Genomic DNA, 23361 nt, shown 5'->3' with positions numbered 1-23361 from the left:
GGCAGGCCAAGTTTGTTTTTTCCAACAGCTAGAGTCATTGCTTAAGTAGCAACATATTGTAATCAGTCTGATTTTACATAAAACTGCAGTTTCAGATTCAGCTGTTAATGCACCCAGAATAGAAATAGAACCTAACGTCCAGTTCGCAACACAAGTCTGTCTTCACCATCATATGAAATTGATCAACAAAAAGCCTTTGAAATTAATAAAATATAAATTTAACACAGATTTCTAGGATGAATAATGAGAGAAATATAATTTTCTAGGTTAGATGTTCTGTAGAAACAGTAACATGGGAAAGAAGCAAAGTAAGATGAACACCAGCAAACATACATAAAATGCAGTTCTCCATCTTTGGAGGTGTTGTCCTGATTGCAGGTGTTGCTACCACTCACCATTTGCTCAGAGGCACATGTTACTAAATCCTGCCAAGCTACACAGGAAGTAGCTTGGACTGTGAAAGACCAACCCAAATTGAGTTTGCATTTTGACAAATTTGTAAGGCAGGACAATATCTGAGAGAGGAGGTCAGCTCTCCTGTTCCCCTGGTGTATTCACCATAGCTGCCCAATTTCCCTGCTTTTTAAAGTTGGATAGAAACCTCTATGATTGGAACGGGAGGTGGAGGAGTAGGAAGGGCAAAGGAAGGGGGAGGGAAGAGGGAAGAGGAAGGAGGAGGGCAGGGCAGGGCAGGGTAGGTTTCATCATTTTTGAGTTCTACAGGATTTACTCCTGTACGATCATACTTAGGATAGGTGCAGCTGACCTGGGGGAGTGTCAGATTTTCACTGAGACAGTAGCGTCGGTGGGGGTGCAGGCAGGGCTGGGAATTCCTTGGTAATTGCCAGGCTGTAAAGTCCTCAGCCGGCAGCTTGGCTATAAATTTGCCAAGCTAGCAAAGAGGAAGCAAGATAAGGGTAGGGGCCATTCCAAGCTTACATGCCAAGCCAGAAATCCAGAAGAGACATCAGTGAAGGTCCGGGTCCAGTTTGCCAAGAGATCAGACCAAGTCAAAGTTCAGGGGATAGGAAGACACACAGTGGTCACGACGCCTGACATTGTAGTCAGCAACACACTGAAGCCAGGGTCTGTCTTTTAAAGAACACCTCTGCAGACAGGTGGGAACAATCACCCCTCTGGCTTGTGCAAGCGTGCTGGTCTTAAATGGACAGGCCGGCCCCGCTGCTGCCTGACTTTCTGTTGTCTTTGCTCTGCAGGTGGGAGGGGAGGCTCCTGGTCACTGTCTGACTCTGGCTGAAGAGCTTCAGCTGTGTCTTGGATGCTCTCCAGCTGAGGGGGAGTAGGAGCTGCGTTCTCAGGAGTTTTCTCTGTTTCCCCTGTTGGGTCTGTGGCTGTTACTCCTGAGTCGTCCTCATCTGACAAGTCCTCTGAAGGGGCCATGACAGAGAGGAGCAGGGAGAGAGGGAAGGAGGAGGAGGAAGGGGAGAAAAGGGAAGGGTGGGGGGAGGTAGGAAGGGGGAGGGGGAGGGGAGGGGGAGGGGAGGAGGAGGGGAGGGGGAGGGGAGGAGGAGGGGAGGGGGAGGGGAGGAGGAGGGGAGGGGGAGGGGAGAAGATTGGGTGGGTGGGCACTGGGCAGAGGGAAAGCCCCTTTCCTTTCTAAAAGGAAAACCACAATGTTCACAATAACATTTTTAAGGGTTTCTCCCACCTTCTTATTCTACAGCAGGCACACATAATCTCCCACCCAAATTTAAACCAAAGCTGTCTCTGGTCATATCTACACCAGACATTTATTTCACTTTAGACAGTCATGGCTTCCCCTGAAGAATTCTGGGAAGTGTAGTTAGTGAAGGGTGCTGAGAGTTGCTAGGAGACGCCCTATTCCCCTCAATGAGCTGCAATCCCCAGAAGAAGAGCTTACTGTTAAACCACTCTGGCCACTGGAGCTCTGTCAGGGAAATAGGAGTCTCCTAAAAACTCTTAGCACTCTTCACAAACTACACTTCCCAGGATTCTTTGGGGCAAGCCATGTCTGTCTAAAGTGAAATAAAGGTCTGGCATGAATGTGGCCGCCTGATTATCCAAGCCAAACAGCTGTGAGTCTGGCTTTTAGATCACTGACAGCTGGTTCTTACTGAGCATGCCTGACATTATAACAGACTTGAATGTTAAATTTCTTAAATTAATTAAAAATCAGCCATGCATTTTTGTTACCTTTTAAACTGCAGAAGATGAAGGTCAGAATATGGGGCAAGATCAGTAATAGAACTACAGATACTCTGTGAACATGGCTGATTTTAAATTAATTTCAACAAATTATGAGACCACTGGCAGAAAAAAAGTCCTACAGGGGTCTGGATTTTTCTCTCTCTTGTTTTACACTTTGCACTCTTGATTCTCTCTGAATGTTTTGTGTTTTGCCTTGAAAATTTAGAAACCCTTGCTTAACAATCTTCTGAGTTCAGGACTATAAGTTTTGTAAGGTTTTGTTTTGTAATGAGCTTATGGGAAGCAGCAGAATGGCATGGGGGAGTATTTTTAATTTAACATTGTGGAATGCAAAAAATCCACGCTGGCTATAGTATACAGCCACTCTTGTGGCTGTATAATTGATATTATATAGGCAGTTCTTCCTTCAGCTACTCGCATCAACCAACTCTCCCAGTCTGTATCTATGTGGAATTGTTTTTAATATATTTTAAAATCTTTTTTAATGTTTTTAAAGCTTTTTAAAGATGTTTTGTTTTAATATGTTTTAATGGTTCTTGTGTTTTAATATATTTTAAAGTGTTTTTGGTGCTTTTGTTTGCTGCCCTGGGCTCCTACTGGGAGAAAGGGCGGGATAGAAATTAAATAAATAAATAAATAAATAAACTCTTCACTCTCTTGCCATCACCAGCCATTCTTTCTAACTGCTCTGTAAGTGCTACCCTGACTGACAGTTAACTCCCTACTGCCTGGACCCTCCAGCCAATCAGAAAGAATTTACCTGATCAGGCCCCATCTACTAGAATCTTACAGTGATTGTGTCTCTCACCTCTCAGAACCTGTCACCAAGCAACAAATGCCAAGCAGGCTTGCAGCAATTTACCAAGACAAGGCTTCACGGCAGTCACAGAGATCATATAATATTTTTAAAAACACAAACACATATATAGCATTTCTCAATACCCTCTAAGGTCAATTTTGATGCTGATAACTTTCCAGATTATCCCTGAAGAAATCCCAGGGTGTCTCAAATTCTTGGTGCTCTTAATGATTGTTGCAGCCAAAATTATCCAGGCTAGAAGGTGGAAAGTGGAAGAGCCTCCTGATGAAAATAAATGTCTGTGTAGATGTCTAGAAGTTGCAATTCTGGATAAGCTAACTGACTATTTTTAAAGGAGGAATGGCATCTCAAGAGGTACAGAGTTCAGGAATAGGTGGGCTAGTTTATTCATTTTTTGTATAATAGACTGGAATCACAGGCTTTAAATGTTTTTGTTTCAATAACTATCATTTTATGTTTATTGTTAATACTATATAATAATGTGCAGCTTTAGTGCCTTTCTCGATTAATCCTTAATCACGATTTGTAAGCTGTTATGTTTTTTTTTTTGCTTTTTTCTTTATCTTTTGTGATTGGATATTTTTTCTATATAAATTTTTAATTTTAAATAATAAAAAATTATAGAGAGAGAGACTTCTATACTCAATTTTAAGATCATCCTGAGAGGATGTCCCCCCCTCCCACTGGTAATGGACTTAACAAAATCGGATGTTCTTGGCCAAGGCTTTAGAAATTCCTCTTGACAGGCAGAGGAAATTAAACTGTCCCCTTTTTAGTTTTTGGGGGGAGTTGGTGTGCTTTGAATTCAAAACTGCTTGATTGATTAATTCTCTTGATTGATTGCTTTGTGTTTTATTTTAGTTGTTTTAATATGAATTTGGTGTTTAATGTTATTAGCATTTAGCAAGCTCTGAAGACACTCTTCTTGTCTTTGAGGTGTTCTTATTGAACTGCTGTGGTTTTATTGTGTACTGCTGGCTTTATCTTTTAATTGTGTTTTATTGTTTTTATCTTATAAGTTGCATTGACAGGGATTTTGCACTTAATATTTTAAAATAAATAACAAGTAAATTAATAAGCTTCCTCTTGGCTCTAAAGGTTGCGTGTTGCGTATGTATTTACTAGGAGCTTCACCCCTGCTTGTGTTTCTTGCCAACCATGCCCCCACCAAATCATCAACCCAACAATCCTTCCCATCCCCTAGATCCCGCCACTCTCCCGTTAGACCAAGGGTGGGGAACCCTTTTGGCTCTCACTTTGTGGACCAGTTTTGACAGATGGGCAGGGCAACTCACATGTCAATCACATGACATAGTTGTGATGTCACATGATTGACAGAAGGGCTGCTCTGCCCACTTAAGACTGAAATGGAGAGAGCGAGAAGGGTTGCAAAGTGATCCTCTTTTGTGAATCTCTGACCAATGTCAGAGGTGCAAAGGAGCACCAACTTCACCTACCTCCACACCCTCACCAAAGCCCCACTGCTCACCAAGCCTCCCCCTTCACCCTCACCTTAGACCTGGCCAAGCCTCCCAGCTTAGTGCTAGATCCCTGCACCAGGCCAAGCAGGATCACTCTACCTTTGCATCAGCTGATGTGTGTGTGGAGAATCCTGCTTAGTGCTGGGTTCAGGTGTGCAGTGAGATCCTTGCAGTGACTTCTCTTGCACACAGATCTCCTGCAGGGATCTCTTGAATGCACCCCAACCCAGCACTAAGCAGGATTAGACCTTCTCCTGCGAGGAGGAGGGAACCAGAGGAGGGAGAGGGAGGTGGGCAGCTCAGGCAAGCCACAGGGTAACACATAGGACAGACTGGGGCAGCTCCTCAGCAACCATCCTGCTCTCCAACCTGTTACTTCCTTTCTCATCATCCTCAGCTACTGAGTCTGAAACTGTATTGTCGGTGACACAGGCAGCAGAGCAGGGTGGTTGCTGAGGACCTGCCCAGGCCTTGTCATGACTGTACCTCTGTGGCTTGCCTGGGCCACCTGCCGCCACCGTCTTCCTCCTCTGATGCTGTGATGGCCCAGCAACTAAAAGAAAACTGTTGTCATGTTGTAGTTCAGTGCCATCTGTCAGTGGATGGTGCTGTGAACTAGAGCATGACAATTCTCTTAAAAAATATGAAATAGGAAGGTATATGTGTGTGTGTGTAATGTATATATTAATACATTTGAAAACATTAAATGTTTAAATAAAAAGATGCTAGCTGCCCCACAAGAATAAAAGTATGTTGTTTTGTGTTAAGGGCATGCCTTTATGGCAAGGATGGAGAACTGTGGCCCTTAGATATCACTGAACAACAACTCCCATTATCCCTGACCGTTGGCCATGCTGGCTAGGGCTGCTGGGGGCTGGAGTTCAATCACATCTCGTGGGCCACGAATTTATGGTAAATCCCTGTTTCATGTTAAAACCTAAAAATGATGATAAGGTCAGGTTTGACTGCAAATATTCAGTGTAGGGTATTTGATATAAATAAATAGATTAGAAGATGAGAATTGTAATAGTTTATGAAGAGCAGTGAACTTGGACAGTTTTAACTGTGCTTGTCTAGCATGAAATTAATAATATTAAGTAGGTAACAATTGCCCTTTATCCTTTGATATGACAGTTGCTTTCTTGCCATCTCATTGTAAGGAATAATTTATTGCAAATGGCTGCATTTTTACTTGTGTAGCTAAGTGACACAAATATTTTAATAGGAAGTTAAGATAGTCAATAAGAATACATACTGGGCCCACATTCTGTTTGTTTTTTTGTTCACAGGGGCATGAATATGAGAGTTAGTATGAATTTGATATAAAAAAGTAGGGAAATAGTAGCACTGGATGTTAGCAAAGGAAAATTTAAGAAAATGATAGCAGTGCTTTAAAGAAAATAAATGAAGCAGTGCTTCAGTCTTCTTTAAGAGGTGGGCTTTGGGAGGATGGAAAGATCTGTCTGTTTCAGTTCTTTCAGTTTCTCATTTTTCCAATGATAAATTCAATTCTCTGACTTTCTGCAGTGATCTGAGAATTTTTTTAAAAAATATATAAAAATTCTCCACCATTTTAATGTGAATTTCTCCAAATAAACACATTTGTCAACAGTTTTGACCAAGGTACACATGTTTGCAAGCCATTTCTCATCATTTCATGCCCTTTCGCATGTTTTCACTCATGTATTCATTTTTATGCAGACTTTCCCCTAATATATGCATTTTTGTAAATGTTGTTTAGTTGGTGAACTGCATCCCAAAATTTGAATAAATTTGAATTTCAAAGGGTGGCTGTGTTCTGGTTCTCAGACTGTTTCAGAAATTGTGAATTTGGTAAATTCTGCTTGAAATGCAAACTGAATTGAAATTCTCACCCATCCTTAGTTGGGAGAGAGATTATATCAACTATTACATAAATGGCATCACCAGGAATACTGGTGGGTTGTAATTTGTAAAAGATCGTAGTGGAGTTATGGTTCAGTCCCTGGAGTTTCACACTTTGTTTCAATAGGATATGGGTTTTAACCTTTATAGCCTGATCCTAAATATATTTATTAGGAAATATGCTGATTTATAATAAAACATATTCCTCATGACAGGAACATGGAACATCACAGTCCTCTCCTCCTCTGCATCTGGGTATCTATTAATGTGCAGTCCTACACAGGTTTCCTCTCTAATAAGAGTGGTTAGGATTGCAAAACTAAGGATACAATCCTGTACTCCTTACCTGAAAATGACACACTTACTTGATTGTGGGGACATCTTTGGCTGCATAGAGACGCGAAGACAGCAGCGTCCAGGAATTGATCCACCACACTGTATTAGGATGACTTTGAGTCTCTGATAGAAATAAGTCCTTGCATAGTGATGGTGGTTTGGTGTCACCTGCCATATGATCTGGAGATGATTCGGAGGCCCTCTCTAAATCAGAATTTGTCTAAGGCAGAATCGGAATATGAATTGAACTGCTGACAAGAGAAATAGTCCCTTCTATCTAGAGTGTGGTGTTGATAAAGAAACTGTTGAGAAAGTGCTCTTTCCTGTTGAAAGATGAGAGAAATATCTCCACGAATGTCTAGAGTGCCCGACGGAGATAGTTGCTTCCAGTGACAAAGTGAATGAGTTCCATGATGTGAATTGTGAGGTAGTCGCTGTATCTTTGGATTCTCACTTTAATCACCTTGCCTGGATTAATACGCCACAAAAGCACCTAGCAAACTGTGTAGAAAGGAAATCATGGCAACCTAACAGGGATGAAACCTCCACTTCTTACCATTCTCTGACTGCCACCAGGCCTTCTTGCGATGGGGTGCAAAGGTGGTGATCACATTCTCAATCTGATGACTTTTAGGATTGGACAGGGCGTCATAAGGTCGAGTCATAACGTGAGTCACACACGAAGTACTTTTTTTCATCCTGCCAAAGAGACAGAGTCACCCATATGCTGAGCCACGTGATCGCACTCTGCATGTGAAGGATTTGCTATGGAAGTCAACATCCAGTGCATACATCCGATCCAGTGACAATGCATACATCCAATCCAGTCCAGCAACATCTGCAAAAAATTGTTGTTTTTTAATAATGTTGTAATTGCTGTTTTTTTATAATGATATTTGTTATTTAATTTTTGTGAATTGTATTGCCTTCATTGATGTATTTTTATGCTTGTGCCTATTTTTTTTGTAAGCCGCCTTGAGGGGCTTTGGCCAAAAGGCGGGGTAGAAATAACTTTAATAATAATAATAATAATAATAATAATAATAATAATAATAATATATCATTTTTTTCTCAATGATGCATGTTTCCTGGAACCTTTCATTCAATTATTTTTTCATGGTTTCCGTTCCCCCTGATAGTGATAGCTTCTGTAAGTATACAGCTAACCACTAAAAGATCTTGGCTTATTTTCATATATTATGTAAAACCTTCCAGATTGCACTCTTTAGTTGACCACCAGTGGTTTAGCAGAGTGCTTTCTTCCCACTCTCTTTTGCAGTATCTGCTTTTATCCACTATTTTCTTCACACTTTGGTTCCATGATAGATCTTACAGCTATCATTTACCACCACAAAAATGCCCCCATAAGCACTACACAGAACTAGCAATTTACTATATGAGTTACATGAATCATAAAATACGGGAAGGCATTCACATCTCTCCCTCCTTTTTAAAGGCAGGCATTTCAGCTTGCACTATGTCTGCCAGCTTCATAGTGTGCACTGCTAACTATATAGAATCAGCACACAAGATTTTGAGTACTTTCCCACAGCTTTCAATGAAAAATGAGGGGGCACAACATTTAGCAGTGCCTTCTGTTGTTGCATAGAGAAAGTTCATTATCACCACACCGAAAACTTAGATTTCAGCTTAAGCTGATCCAGCCACATTTGAAGCAACAGAATCAGACTCTAAAATTTAACATATGCAGCTTCAACTTAAAATTATAATTAAAATTATTTATTATTAAACTATAATTAAAATTATATCATCATCTATGTTCCTTTTAGGCAAAAGTCATAACTTATTTGCAGATTCTGTTTAGCTTTTTAGATATTTGTCCCAATTAAAGTTGGAGCTTAGGAGGATGAGATCCATTCACAAATGTTAGATAAGAATTTTAATTAAATATGATCATAGAGAAGTTAGGAACAACGCCAAAACTATGTCATCACTGTTAAGCAGTAGAGTCAAGAGATCTATAATAGGCAAAATACTTCCTTATAAGAAGCAAATGTCTTCCTTAAATGAATAAATAAAACAAAAAGAGCACAAATTTTGGCAAGATACTAGAAGCATTTTGCCATCCAGAATTAACTTGGAAAAGGATGAAACGCTTAGTTCTAGACTTGCAATACATAATCAAGTAATTACTTAGAAATATCAATTTTAATACTACTTTAAAAACTTTAACTTCACTAAAAAGTGCCCCTAGTTAACAGATTTAAATATATGCCTACATATTAGGATTGCCAAATCTCTGGTTTTCGCCTGGAGACACTGTTTTTTTGGGTCCTCTCCAAGTCTCCATCTTAATCACCGAACTCTTAGCTTTCATATAAAACAAAATGTTTCTAAGTGGTCTGGGTCAAAAGATATACACCAAAAAGTCAGCCGCTCCCCCATGCAACTTCTGTTAGAAGCCGGCTGCTCTAATCCCCGCCCTTTCAGGTTTTTAGCCAATAAGTGAAGTCAGGGTTCTGATTGACAAGAAATTTCCTGACCTCCAGGCAAGAGTTAGAACCTATTGTAGTCTTGAAAACAATTTCCTTTTCTTGTTTGTCTGCACATCAGAAGTTGAGTGAGTGTACAATATGTTATACTTTTCTAATTATGAGGAGTCAAACAAGTTTAAATTTTACTGGGCTGTTGAAGAGGACTGTTTATTTGTCTAATTCATAGCCTGTTTTGAAAACTTCCCAATATGAACTTTTACTCAATTACATACTTTTCTGGGAATAAAGCTGCAATGCTAATCCCATATACCTGGGAGTAAGCCTTATTGAATTCATTAGGGCTTACTTTTGAGTAGACATGGTTAGGATTGTGCTATAAATCAGTGGGACTTTTGAGTGAACATAGCAAAGGATTGTGTTGTAAATCTTTCTCTCCCCCTCCAATCCTTTTTTTAAAGCAACTAGTCAGAGCTCACTTAGAATTATGATTAGAATTTATTACCCACCCTTCACCCAAAGATCAATGCCTTTATTTGGTAGGAAACTAATACTGATTTCTTATATAAAAAAAGTTCTGCAATGACCAACTGGTTTTGACAATAAACTATTATATAGGGTGTATGTATTTTTGCATCTCCAGTGTGTGTGTGTGTGTATGGAATCTTTCCAACAACCCTGTGAGGTAGGGTTGGAAATGAAGGCAGCTTACAAGAAATAAATCCCTTTAAAATCCAATAACCATAAAACAAGTATAAAACAGTTGCAAAACATCTTAAAGTGGCATGATTCTGAATTTTGGGTTGGGTGAGTGAAGTTCCTTATCATTTGAGGTTGCAGTCCTGTGCATGCTTCCCTGTTTGAATACATCAAATACATTGGGATTTGCTTCTGAGTAAACATGCATAGGATTGCACTATCAATATCTTTACAGGTTATGTAAATAATAAACATCTTTGCAATGCATGCTTATATAAATATTTCTTCATACTATGTCCCACTATGTATCTGATTTCACACTATGGTTGTACATTATTATTTCCTCTACATTTTAAGTGTGCCCTTCTTACTTGGGGTGGTTATGGTCCTCCTCCATTGTTTTCACTCTGCAGGCAGATTAGGCTGAGAGATGGTGAGTAGCCCATAGTCACCAAGTAAACTTTGTAGATGATTTTCATTTTATAAAATAATTAAAATGATTTATACGCAGGTAAAGTTTATGATGTAATGCAGATCCACATTTAAAGCACATCCAACTCACATTTTAAGCACATGACATCTCCCAAAGAATCCTGGGAACTGTAGTTTGCTGCTCCATTTATAGTTCCCACCGCCCTTAACAAACTACAGTTCCCATGATTCTGTGGTGGGATTCATGTGCTTCAAATGTATGTTGAATGTGCTTTAAATGCATGATTTGAATCTGCCCTAGGTATGTTGTGCATTCATTAGTGAATTGAAAAGAGCAATTTTAAAAGATCCTTTTTTAAACGGGGATGGCTGTAGCTCAGTGGTTGTTGAGCCCAGGGATGACGGACCCAGCGTCCTTCCTGAGGAAGGAGGGGGAAGGCATGAGTTTCAGAAGCCTCAGCCATTAGGGAGCATGGACGATCCAGCTGTTGTTGAGTCTAACCCTGACCTTGGGGAAGAGAGCGAGTCGCCTGCCCCACCAGTTCCCATGGCTGGACCTGCCCCTCAATGGGACAGTGCGCAGCCCCCCAGCACTCCCATGGGACTGTTAGGGGATGCTCCTGAGAGAGCAAACGCTCCTCCTTCACCAAGCAGTGTCTTAGAAACGCCCGACGCTTCCCCGCCCTCCGTTCTCCCACCTGCCGATCAGGAACCTGTGATTTCCAATGAGCGTTTGGAGGCTCGCCCCTCCTCACCGTGCTCATGACTTTGGGAGAAGCAGACCGGGCAGAAGGGGGCATGTGTGCGACGGAGTGAGAGGTTACGCCCCAAGACCTCTCCTATTTGAGGCTACTGCGCCTGGAAGTGGGCGCTGAGTCAACTTCACAAGTTGCAGAGCATGTCTAGAGTGCAGTTAGGGATTGTAGTGAGTTAGCATAGGGGTTTCTATGAGGTGCACAGCCTTTGATGTATCCATTACTTTAATAAAACAAGAATTGTTTGCACCCTTGTCTCCGACTGGTGGTTCTCGCTCTGAACTGGACAGTGGTAGGGCAAACCTAAGCTAGGTTTGCTGGGCATTCATTAGTGAAATGAAAAGAACAATTTTAAAAGATAATTTTTAATCAGGGGAAGGACTGTAGGTCAGTGGTAGGTCACATGCTTTGCATGAAAGGCCCAACATCCAATCTCTGGAAAAGACTATTGCCTGGAATCCTGAAGAGCCAATGCTAGTCCATGTCATCACTACTGAGCTAGATAGTACCAAATGGCCTGAGTCAGTATAAGATTCCTTTATACCTAAATGAGGAAAGAGAACTAAGGGCCACAGTGACTCTGAAATGTATTTATGTATTGTACTTACAACATTTATGTATCACTTTATTATATAAAAAAATCAAAGTAGTTTACAGAAGGAATTAAAACAATAAAATTATTGGCAAAAAAAGTTAAAAACTGGTATTTAACGACATTCAAAATAATAAAATCAACAATGAGTTAAAAACAGATAAAAAGGATAATGGCTTTTACATATCTTGGTAGGTTTGCCTAAACAAAAATGTTTTTAGCAGGTGTCAAAAAGAGTACAATGAAGGCGCCTGCCTAATGTCAACAGGCAGGGAGTTCCAAAGTGTAGGGGTGCTGCCACACTAAAGGATTGCTTTCTTGTAAGACCAGAACAAATACTATGTGGCACCCGTAACATGGAAAGCACACATTGAACTTAGCCTGGTAGGAAATCGACAACCACTGCAGATTTAAGAGCAGAGATATTATGTGCTGACAGGGTCTCACTCATGTCAGCAATCACATCCACACACATGCACACTATTATAAAAACTGAATTGGCAAACATAATCTTAAGAGGCATTCCCCCATTTTTTTCCTCACACAGGAGAGAATGCCTTGTCCAAGATTTTGCCCATTAGGACACACACATGCACACTTTACACACAACATTATTCATATACAAATTTTACCCAATTTTTAATTAGATTACTCAGTCCATTAAGATTGGATAACATTTGAGTATGAAGTAATGCTCATACAATTAATTATTTTTTTTTAATTGGGGGACAGCCCTATTTAATTCCCGCTGGTCGCACTCTGCTGCCTTCTCCCCCAATTCATTTGCTGATTCTGCTGTCTTATTACATGCAGTCTGTTTCAGGTTCGTGAGAGTTTGTCTTGTTGCTAGTGTCAACTGATCATATTTAACTTGGGGCCTAAAATCTTTCTCAACGATTTGACTGGATGAGGCAGTCTGTATTTCTCCATCTGCAGACATTCAAATACCCACTGTAGTCCAAACTGAATATACCAACATACAAGCAGTGACAAAAATTGTACCTAAGAACAATTGAGAGCTTTTGAGAATCTGTACTTTTAAGATTTGCAAGGTCATGGTGGCTGAACGGATGTGTGTGTGCCTTTGATAACAAATCCCTCTGAATGCATCTTTTTTTTAGATCATGAATTAGGCCTTACATTATGCTACAGCATATCTCTCAGCAACATCTGTTCAAAAGAAGGTGCTTGGTTGTTTTTTTGTTTGAAGGAATTGAAAGGCCAGATTATTTTTTCTTCTGTGGTAATAGGATTTTCAAACATGACACCGTTTGATGGAGTGAGAGGAATAAAAACCTTGGCAAGCGTAAAGTGGGGCGTTTTGAACACAGTGATTTTAATATGTGTGGCTGAACAATATATGTTTTATGAACAACAGCATGTCCTTTGCAGCATGAAAACAAATGCTTAGAAACAAAAAGTAATCAGATCCCTGACCAATGCTCTCATATTACTGAATTACAAATGGTACCTTGTAATTTCGTTCTGCATGATACTTTATTTTGAAACATTGAAACTCAAAATCAATTATTGTAAGGTGACATTGGTTTTATGTTGGGAAATGTTTGTAAGAAACATAAAAAACTGAAACATGTCGCTTGCTTAAATATTCAACCCCTGTGCTGTGGAAGCTCCCAGTGTACACAGATAAAAGAAATTGCCCTATCAAGGACACTATTACCTTACCATTGGCCTCCACCTGCGAACCATTAAAGTTGCTGTCACATTGTCAGGATAAAATCCCCACTGTTGAAGAATCATTGGTCAGGCTATAGATCTGAAGGAAAATGAAGACCAAAGAGCATTCTACAGAAGTGAAAGATAATGTAATACAAATGCATAGATTAGGAAAAGAGTACAAACTAATTTCCAAGTGTTTGGATATCCCAGTGAGCACAGTTGGATCAATAATCAGGAAGTGGAAGCTGCCAAGGAAAGGCCATCCCTCAAAACTCAGCGCTTGAACAAAAAGAATTTTGAGAGAAGCCACAGAGAGACCAACAATCACTTTGAAGGAGCTACAGAGTTCAGTAGCTAGGAGTGGAGTAATGGTGCAAGAGCTCTGCGTAACACTGGCCTGTATGGAAGGGTGGCAAGAAAGAAGCTGTTACTCAAAAAGTACCATCTGAAAGCACTTCTGGAGTTTGCCAGAAAGCATGAGAGTGCCCCAACTGTGATGTGGGAAAAGGTTTTGTGATCTGATGAGACCAAGATAGAGCTTTTTGACCAAACCTCAAAGCACTATGTGTGGCACAAATCTAACCCTGCCCATGCCTGCAGGCACACCATCCCTACAGTGAAGCATGGTGGTGGCAGCGTCATGCTGTGGGGATGCTTCTCATCAGCAGGGACTGGGCATCTTGTTAAAATGGAAGAATGGATGCAGCAAAATACAGGGAAATACTGCAAGAGAACCTGCTTCAGTCTAGTAAAAAACTAAGGCTTGGGAAGAAATTCATTTTTCAGCAGGACAATGATCCCAAGCACAAGGCCATAGCATAGAGTGGCTCAAGAAGAAAAAGGTGAAAGTCCTACAGTGGCCCAGTCAAAGTCTTGATCTCAATCCCATTGAGAATCTGTGGCGCTCTTTGAACATTGCGGTCCACAAGCGACATCCAACCAACCTGAACGACCTGGAGTGAATCTGCCAAGAAGAATGGGCCAAAATTCCTCCAACACTGTGTGCAAAGCTGGTACATACCTATGCCAAAAGACTTAAAGCTGTTACTGAAGCAAAAGGTGGTTGTACCAAATATTAATGTGTGGGGGTTGAATACTTACGCAGGCAACATGTTTAGGTTTTTTGTATCTTAAAAACATCTTACAAACATTTCCCAACATAAAATCAATGTCACCTTACAATAATTGATTTTGAGTTTCTGTGTTTCAAAATAAAATATCATACAGAACAATATTACAATGTACCATTTGTAATTCAGTAATATGAGAGCATTGGTCAGGGGTCTGATTACTTTTGCAAGGCACTGTATATAATACCTACAAGGCTCTCTCAAGCAACTGTTTAGTGGGTGAGCAGGGTTTTGTAGGGTTGGTGACTTTTCAGCTTTGATGTTGTACTTCTAACATAAATTAAGCAAGTGAAGCTTTTCCTGGCATGGTGATAAACTGATGAGAAAAGCTTTACCTGCTTAATCTGTGTATGTCATGGTATACTCTTAAAGGCACAAATTTGGTGTTTAAAATATGGCAACTTAATCTGTATCTCAAACACAGTGCTTCTCTGTAAAATTACATTTAGTTGTCATTGGGGATGGAAGGATCTGTCAATTTCAGTTCTTTAAGTTTCTATTTTCCCCCAATCTTAAATTCAATTCTACACATTTCTGCAGCAAATTGCAAATTTCTTTTTTTAAATCTGATGAAAATTCTTGAGCATTTTAGTGTGAATTTCTGCTAAACTAGTTTTGACTAATTTACACATTTTCCGAAGCAATTGCTCCTAATGTAATGTTTGTGTATATTATTTCACTGATATATGCATTTTTGTAAACATTTGTTGATTGGAGAATTGCATTGTAAAATTCAGTGTGAATTTGAAAGGATGGTAGTGTTTCAGTTTTCATATTGTGTTAGGAAGGGCAAATTTGATAGCTTCACCTTTAAATTCAAACTGAATAGTAAGGTTTTCTTCACAGACATGCTTGATTGTTGCTATTGTTAGAAGTGTAGTGAGTTTTTTTTTTCCTACCACAGATGGTAATCTGTGCTATCAAGTGTAGAGATTTGAAGGCCTGGATAAAAAACCCAGAAAAATTAGGGGGCGAAACAGTTTTTTCCTGTTCTTTTCCAAAGTCTTGTTGTTGTTGTTTTTCAGAAAAATTGAAAAAAATGAAGAAAAAATGGATTATGGAATGTTTTATTTTAGCATGATGAATAAAATGTTTCTTCCCCCCACTTTTTCTCAGTTCTTTTTATGGGAATAGATGCTTTATGTCTGCTTGACACTGTGGATGACTAGTGGAGACATAAATAATTTTCTTTGTTATTAATGCTGATGGTTTCTTCTGTTTTTTTTTTAATGTTTTTTGCCTGCTCCTCATAAACTGGCAAAATGAAAGAGGTTCCTTACAGTTCAGGTGTTTCTTACAGTTCAGGATCTTGTAGATCTAAATTTAGGATCTTGTAGATATGTAAATTTAAAAAAGCAAATTCAATGTGTAATAATTGTTTGAATAAAATGTACTTTTAATATACCAAATGTGATTTGCCAAACCAACTTGTACACAATTACATTTTATGTTCCTGAAGTAACAAAGTGACTTTCAATCTGTAAAAAGTGCTAATGCATTTTTTTTAATTTTTCCAAAGATTTCAGTTTTTTTCTGGAAAAAAACGGGAAAACTTTTTTCCCCAGGGCTTCAAAATTTCCGGAAATTTTACATCTCTGACCAAGTGGTAGGATTTCCCTACATTAATCACTTGAACTGATGTTCAGTTCCAGTTTTATTTAGAGTAGACCCACTGAAATTAATAAACACGATTAACTTAGATTTATTAATTTCAGTGAGTCTATACTGAGCGGACATAGTTGAATAATATCCTTGGTAAATTAGTTTGTATTAGCAATCTGTGGCAGGTGACGTTGAGTGAGGAAGTACTCTTTTAGAGGATAATAGTCTCATGGTAGTTACATTTCATGGAACAGCATGTCTGTTGTTTTTTCTTTTTAGCTTTTAAATTCAAGATTTCCGATTTGTAATTCAACTTTTAATCATCATACAACTGTGATCTTGACTCACTAAGCGCCCATTCTTATGTAAGCCAAAACAGCACTATATATATACAAGATGATTTTAGTAGGCTCAAAGGGAGGTTTGCAGAACGACAAAAAATATCTAGAAAGAAAACTGCAGGGGGGGGGACCACAAAATAGCCCTTTGGGACTGTACAGTGAATGCTGACTGACTCTGTGGGTGGGTGTGTAGGCATGTGGGAGGATGAGTGGAACATCCTGAACAGGAGCATTCCACTTGTATATAAATACAACTCATACTTTAATGAAGACAAAGATTCCTGTGGAATACTTGGGCAGAAACTGAGAGAAGTCTAAGGATAGAGTCTTGCTCTATCCTGTAATAAAATACTTTCTATATTTAATGCCATAATGCTCAGATTAGTACAGCGTGTTTGAGATTTGTTGTTGTTGTTAGGTGAGAAACTGTAGTAATATCTCTGAAGTTACTGTTCTTGTGTGTTGTGTGATGCAGGGATGTGGTTAATCTTGATTTAAAGATGTGAAGTTACGCACAATACATGGCTTCATGGATTTAAAAGCAACACAATCTTTTCAAACAAGTAAGCCCCTCTTCTCACTTGCAAATCCTTCTCAAGGGCAGGAAAAGAGAAAAACATATTTACTTAATTTATATAATTTACAGAGGAAACATGTTCTTATTGCTTATAATACAAAATACTGGGTGGGTGTATGTGGATTCTGAGACTAGAATAGATCTGGGCATGTAATTATTACTTGTAATCCATTTCATTTATATTCTTTCTGATGATAATCCTGGGAGCTTTTGTTTCTTAGGTTGGTGATGCAACCTCAATACTACCCAAGGTTTGTCCTCAAATTAGCTTCTGTGATGTTTGCTGCTGGGCATGAATTAATAAATGTTATGATAATGTTATGATGTAGAAATTGCATGTTGTGAGTAATAACATTCCCTAGCTGTTCCTTTTAGCTGTCACTGATCATTGCAGACTACCAGATACTCTGAATTGAACTCTCTTGTGACTCTAGAGAATTGATCACATTCTGGATTTTAGTATGTGTTATGTCTTTGGCTTTAAATCACATCAGAATAATCTCTGTTCTTAAATATGTTCCATTCCATGGGAGTCTTAGTCTGAACAGTTTTACATTGTAGTCTGGTCAGAAAAGATCTGTATTGTAGTTTAATTTACAATTTTAAGTCTCAATTTTTAAAGCTGATTTTAGGTTGGTAGCTTAATAGAGCAGCATGGCTGTTATGCAAAGACATTTGCCCTGACCTAGCAAATGAGATCTGCATGTGGAAGCAGGCTTCTGTGGATATAGCTATGGGTACGCATCTGTATCCACATTGCAAAGTTCCTCTGGGTCCCATTGAACTGTTTGAATGTGCTTTTTGATCCAGATTAGGTGGAAAGTATCAAGGACGTTAGCTACCATAAATTAACAAATTAACTGTTTTGTTTCAGGTTCCTACTTGGCTTGGTACAGAAAGATGTAAAGTTGTTACTATAATGAAATAAATGCATTGCTGCTAATCCAGTGTTATCTAGACAAAGTCATTTCCCACTTTATTCTCAAGGTTTACAACTTTCATAGCAACAACCAAGTTACCTTTGTGTATTTGAAGGTACAGAATAAAGTAAGGAAATTCTTCAAATGGTGCAAGTGTGCTGGTAATACCAGCGATAGACCTCTCAATCCCACACGGTGAGGTGTCATTCCATGTACCCCTCCAAGGACACTAGTTATGCATGATTGGAGATAGGTCTGGTCAATTTATTACAATAATTAGTCACAGAGTGATGATCAAGGATAAATGTTTGAGACAGTAACTATTGTTAATATATTGCCTTGTGTTATGATTAGGGATGGGGTAGAAATTTGGTTGTTTTCATTTAAAAGCAAATATACCAAACCCACACTTTCCAAAACAATATGCAAACCTTTGAAATTCATACTTATTGGAATTTTGCAATGCAGTTCTCCAACAAGTTTTTACAAAAATACATACATTTAGGGTAAAGTGTGTTTAAAATGCATAATTAATGAAAATAGCATACAAATTGCATTATATTAGGGAAAATTAATTTGCAAAAATGTGTATATTAGGCAAAACTGCATACAAAAATGTGTATTAGGATGAATTAGCAGTAAAATGCTGATGAATTTTCATAAGGAATTAAAAAAGAAAACAAATGCAAAATGCTGCAGAAATGTGAAGAACTGAAGTTACGACTGGGAAAATAAGAAACTGAGAGAACTGAAGCTGACAGATTCTTCATCCATATTGTGATATACCTCTTTTAAAAGCAGTTGAAGTTTACTTTACCTTATCATCATATTACATAACTGCAGTTTATAGAATGCTGCCAAAAAAATAATTAAACTTAAAATAAGTGGGCTCATGACATACAAGTAGTTAGGTTTCAGGAGTGATGGTTAAGTGGCAGTGGAATATTTGGATGGCCTGCTTTGGCTGAAACATATTGGGCATTAAGAAAAATTGCATTACACTTCAATATTTTATTTATTTATATTTATTTATTATTCTATTTGTATACCGCTATTTCATTTAAATACGTCAAACTGGTTTACAATACCAAACAACTGTACAATAAAACCATTAAAAATACAATAAAAACAAAGGTCAACTATTGCATGAAATTGCCTGGTGGAACAGAAAGGTTTGCAGCAGGTGTTTAATAGTTATTCACTAATAAGCAAAAAACCTTGAGGTTTACGAACGTACCTATAGCCCACAACTATTTCTGTCAAACTTTAAAAGGCAGGGAAATTGGGCAGCTATAGTGAATGCACCAGGGGAGCAGGAGACCTGAACTCCTCTCTGAGATATTGGACTGCCCTACAAATTGGTCAAAATGCAAACACCATTTGGGTTGGTCTTTCACAGTCCAATCCACTTCCTGTGTAGCTTGGAAGCATTTGGTAACATGTGCACTGATTTTAACCTGAATTTCTTTTAAGCATTATATTTTGTATTAACTGTAAAATTGAGAAAACGACTGGTTGAATTTCTCTATTCTTTTATGTATTTTTACCTTGTATTTTAAACTGGTCTATGCACCGTAATAAACTCTGTCTGTCTGTCGGTCTGTCCTCCCAGTTTTGTCATACTGTGTCCCTATAAGTATCCGATTTCACACTATGGTTGTACAATACTTCCTTTACATTTTAATTATGCCTTGGGGTAGTCATGGTTCTCCATTGTTTTCATCCTGAGGGGCAGATAGGCTGAGAGATGGTGAGTAGCCCATGGTCACCCACTACAGTTTATAGCTCATTTCCAGTTTGAAAAATTAATTAAAACAATTTACATGCAGGCATAATTTATTAAGTGGATTTATTAAGTGCATGACTTCCCCTAAAGAATTCTGGGAAGTGTCATTTCGCCCTCACAGTTATAGTTCTCACCACTCTTAACAAACTGCAGTTCCCATGATTCTGTGGTGGGATTCATGTGCTTCAAATGGGTGTTGAATGTGCTTTAAATGAATGGTGTGGATCTGCCCTAGGTATGATGTGCATTCAAGAGAGAATTGAAAAGAACAATTTTAAAAGATACTTCTTCCTCTTACTAATTTCTCAAACCTCTTTCTGAAGTAAAGGGTCAAATCTGTAAAAACGTTTGGAGCAGCCATGTTAAAAGATAAGGGCAGGGTATTCCAGGCAGGGGGTTGCCAACCCTGCTTGGATGTGGATGTCTTTGCAGAAGAACCCTAGTCAAGGTTTACCAACAGCACAATCCAAACTATATCTACTTAGAAGTCAGTCCTGTTGAGTTCTATGGGGCTTAATACCTTAGTAAGTGTGTTTAGAATTGCAGCCTTCAGGAGCATCCATCTTTACTCCCCAAAGCTCCTATCTAACATCTCCACAACACTAAGCTCCTTTGTCCCTACAGTGACCTTCTGGTGACTGGCCTGGCCTGAAGGCACTTAACTCTTCTTGCTGAAAGCAAGTAGGCTAGATTAAATGTTCCCTACCCAGGCTCCGCCTTTTAGCTAAGATTTCTATCTTAATTTCCAATCAGATATATTTTTTTAATTGTATGCTCTAAGCAACTGTGATTGATGCTTAATGTATCATGCTTAATGACATCACTGGGGCCTGCCCTGTGACATCACTGGGGCCCACCCTGTGACATCACTCGAGCCCATCCCATGGCATCACTTGGGCCCGCCCCATGACATCACTAGGGCCCACCCCTCAAATCTCAGGTTTTGGGATGCTTCTGACTTAGCAACCCTAATTACAGGTAATCTGATTTTTAATGAATTTCAACAGATTATGAGAACTCTCAGAGAAAAAAGTCCAAAAGGACTCTGGGTCCCCCCCCTCTTTTTAGACTTTGAACTCTCTATTCTGTCTGATTGTTTTGTGTATCATCATGAAAATTGAGAGGGTTGTTAAGCAAGTGTTTCTGAGTTCAGAACTATAAGTTTTGTAAGGTTTTGTTTTGAAATGAGCTTATGGGAAGCATCAGAATGACATGGGGGGTATTTTCAATTTAACATTGAGGAATGTGAAAAACCCATATGGCTGTATAAAAACAGAAGGTGCCTGCTGAATCTCTGTTGGCAGAGCATTCCAGAGAACTAGGCCAATAACTGAAGGCTTGATTTCATGTTGATGTTAAATGAGCCTTGCTAACTTGGGAAATAACCAAAGCCACTCTTGCAGATGATCTCAGTGATCGAGCCTGGATATAAGGGTTCATGCAGCATTTATCAACATAGGAGCATTACTTTGTACTAAAGATGCTGTTTTTACCTCCATTTTCTATTTAAATTGTCCACAATAAGGGCTCAGTGCCAGCTGCAAACATGGCGTTTTCTATTTACATTGAGGGGAAGGATCAATCACAGTTTCCTAATGACAACACCCTCTAATTTAACATTTCCACTCCCTCTGGTTCCTAGGCAACTGAGCATGCTCAGTTTGTTCTATCAGCTGCAGTAGGTTCCATTTTAAAAAACCCGGAAGTGCGATTATTTGTATTTTGATTGGTACAGTTCAGTTGAAATACAAATCTTTGTTTGAGCAATGTTATGCTTTTGCACACAAGTAAGGGGGAAAGGAAAAATAACTGCACCACTTGCAGCAACATAAAAAAGGCCAGCAGAATGGAAAAGAGCAGCTGGAAGTTGCTTGTCAGCCCACAGAAAACAAAATGAAAGAAGTGAGGAGGAGGGAGTGGGTGTGGAGAGGGGAACAATTGACACACCCACCTAAAAGCATCAGAGCAAAGCATCTGCAAGAAGCACAGCGCAGTGGAGATGGTTTTTCCTCCACTTTTTGTATTATCGGTAGATTGGGTTGCTACAGATTTACAGGGGGAAAACTGCATGATAGCTTCTCTTTGCCGGTAACATCATGTGAACCATGAGAATTAAAAGGAGATGTGAGTAGCACCCAACACACAGGAAACCACTGTGTAGATGAGCCCTAAGATACCCGGGACCTAAGTTGTTCAGGCTTTATAAATTAATATAAGAACCTTGAACCTGACTTGGTAGTGGATGGGCAACCAGTGCAGATATTTTAAGAGTGGTGTGACATGTTGTTGGCCATCAGCAGTCTGGCCGCTGTATTTTGCATACCAAGGGCAGCCCCACATAGAGCCCAATGCAGTATCCCAGCCCCGTTACCAATGCACGGACTACAGAGGTCAGGCTATCCCAGTCCAAGAACAGCCGTAGCTAACGAATCAGACAAAGCTGGTAAAAGGCACTCCTAGCCACACAGGATACTTGGGCCTCTAGTGACAAAGATTAATCCAGGAGTACCCCTAGGCTACAAACCTGCTCCTTCAGATGGAGTGCAACATCCAGAACACACGTTATGGAAAAATAGAACTGTATATCATAAGCATGCTGCTGAAACCTTGCTCCAAAACACCTAATGACCACTCCCAGCAGCTTTATATAGATGTTAAATAGTACTGGAGAGACAACAGTACCCTGCGGAACCCCATAGCACAAGTGCCAGAGGGTCGAGGAACACTCACACAGTGCTACGCTCTGGACACATCCCTGATACTCGTCCCACTGAGTCAGTCCAGGAGGATATCATGGTCAATGGTATCAAAAGGCGCTGAGAGATCCAGCAGAAGTAGCTGGGTCACTCCTTGTCTCTCTCATGTTAAAGGTCATCCATCAGGGTGACCAAGGCTGATTCTCTTCTGAAACTAGGTCTGAATCCATATTGTGATGGATCTAGATAATACTTCTCATCCAAGTATACCTGCAGTTGTCTACAACCACCTTCTCCACCACCTTTGCCAAGAAAGGGATGTTGGTGACTGGTCTATAGTTGTTACACTCCATTGGGTCCAGTGTGGGTTTCTAAAGAAGTGGATGCACCGCCTTCTCTTTAAGGGCTGTGGGCATCACACTGCCACACAAAGATGCATATACTACACCAGTGACACATTCAGTCACCCCTCCGGCTAGCTTTAATAAGCCAGGATGGACAAGGATCTAATGAGCAGGTGCATAGCTGCAAGTATCTTGTCCACATCATCAGGCCACATTAACCGGAACTGATCCCACACCATTGAGTTCGACTTTGCATTGGACCCCTTAGCTGGAACTGCCACAATAGCAGCATCTAAATCACTGCCCAGCTGACTAACTTTGTCAAAGTGTTTAGCCAGCCATTTACAGCTGGACATGGTGTGCTCCAGAGATCCACCCTCACTGGTCAGGAGTGACCAACCTCCAGACCACACAGAACAACTCTCCTGGGTGGCCCCTCAAGGATGCAATGGAGACAGCAAAGTAAGATATCTTTGCTGCCCCTACCACTGCAAGGTAGGCCTGATTAAGAGCCTGAACACATGCTTGGTTGGCTCAGGAGTGAGATTGACGCCACTTACTCTCTACCCTTTGCCCAGTCTATTTCATCAACTGTAGCTCAGTATACCAAGGAGCAAAGTGGGCTCTACGGCACCGGAGAGGG

General features: G+C 39.7%; 1 protein-coding gene and 1 long non-coding RNA gene across 5 annotated transcripts in view; both read left to right on the top strand.

Moving 5' to 3' along the window:
• The window catches only part of KCNG2 (potassium voltage-gated channel modifier subfamily G member 2), a 117454-nt gene that overhangs the window by 49366 nt on the left and 44727 nt on the right, over nt 1-23361 (top strand). The window lies entirely within an intron of this gene.
• On the top strand, nt 16904-17915 carry LOC133367763 (uncharacterized). Its single transcript, XR_009758571.1, has 3 exons — nt 16904-16958; nt 17194-17223; nt 17847-17915. It is a non-coding gene; the product is annotated as an uncharacterized LOC133367763 (long non-coding RNA).

Source organism: Rhineura floridana, chromosome 1, assembly GCF_030035675.1.
Source record: "Rhineura floridana isolate rRhiFlo1 chromosome 1, rRhiFlo1.hap2, whole genome shotgun sequence".
Taxonomy (NCBI): Eukaryota; Metazoa; Chordata; class Lepidosauria; order Squamata; family Rhineuridae; genus Rhineura; species Rhineura floridana.
The sequence above is the reverse complement of the archived record's forward strand: the minus strand, read 5'-3'. Positions and strand labels throughout refer to the sequence as shown.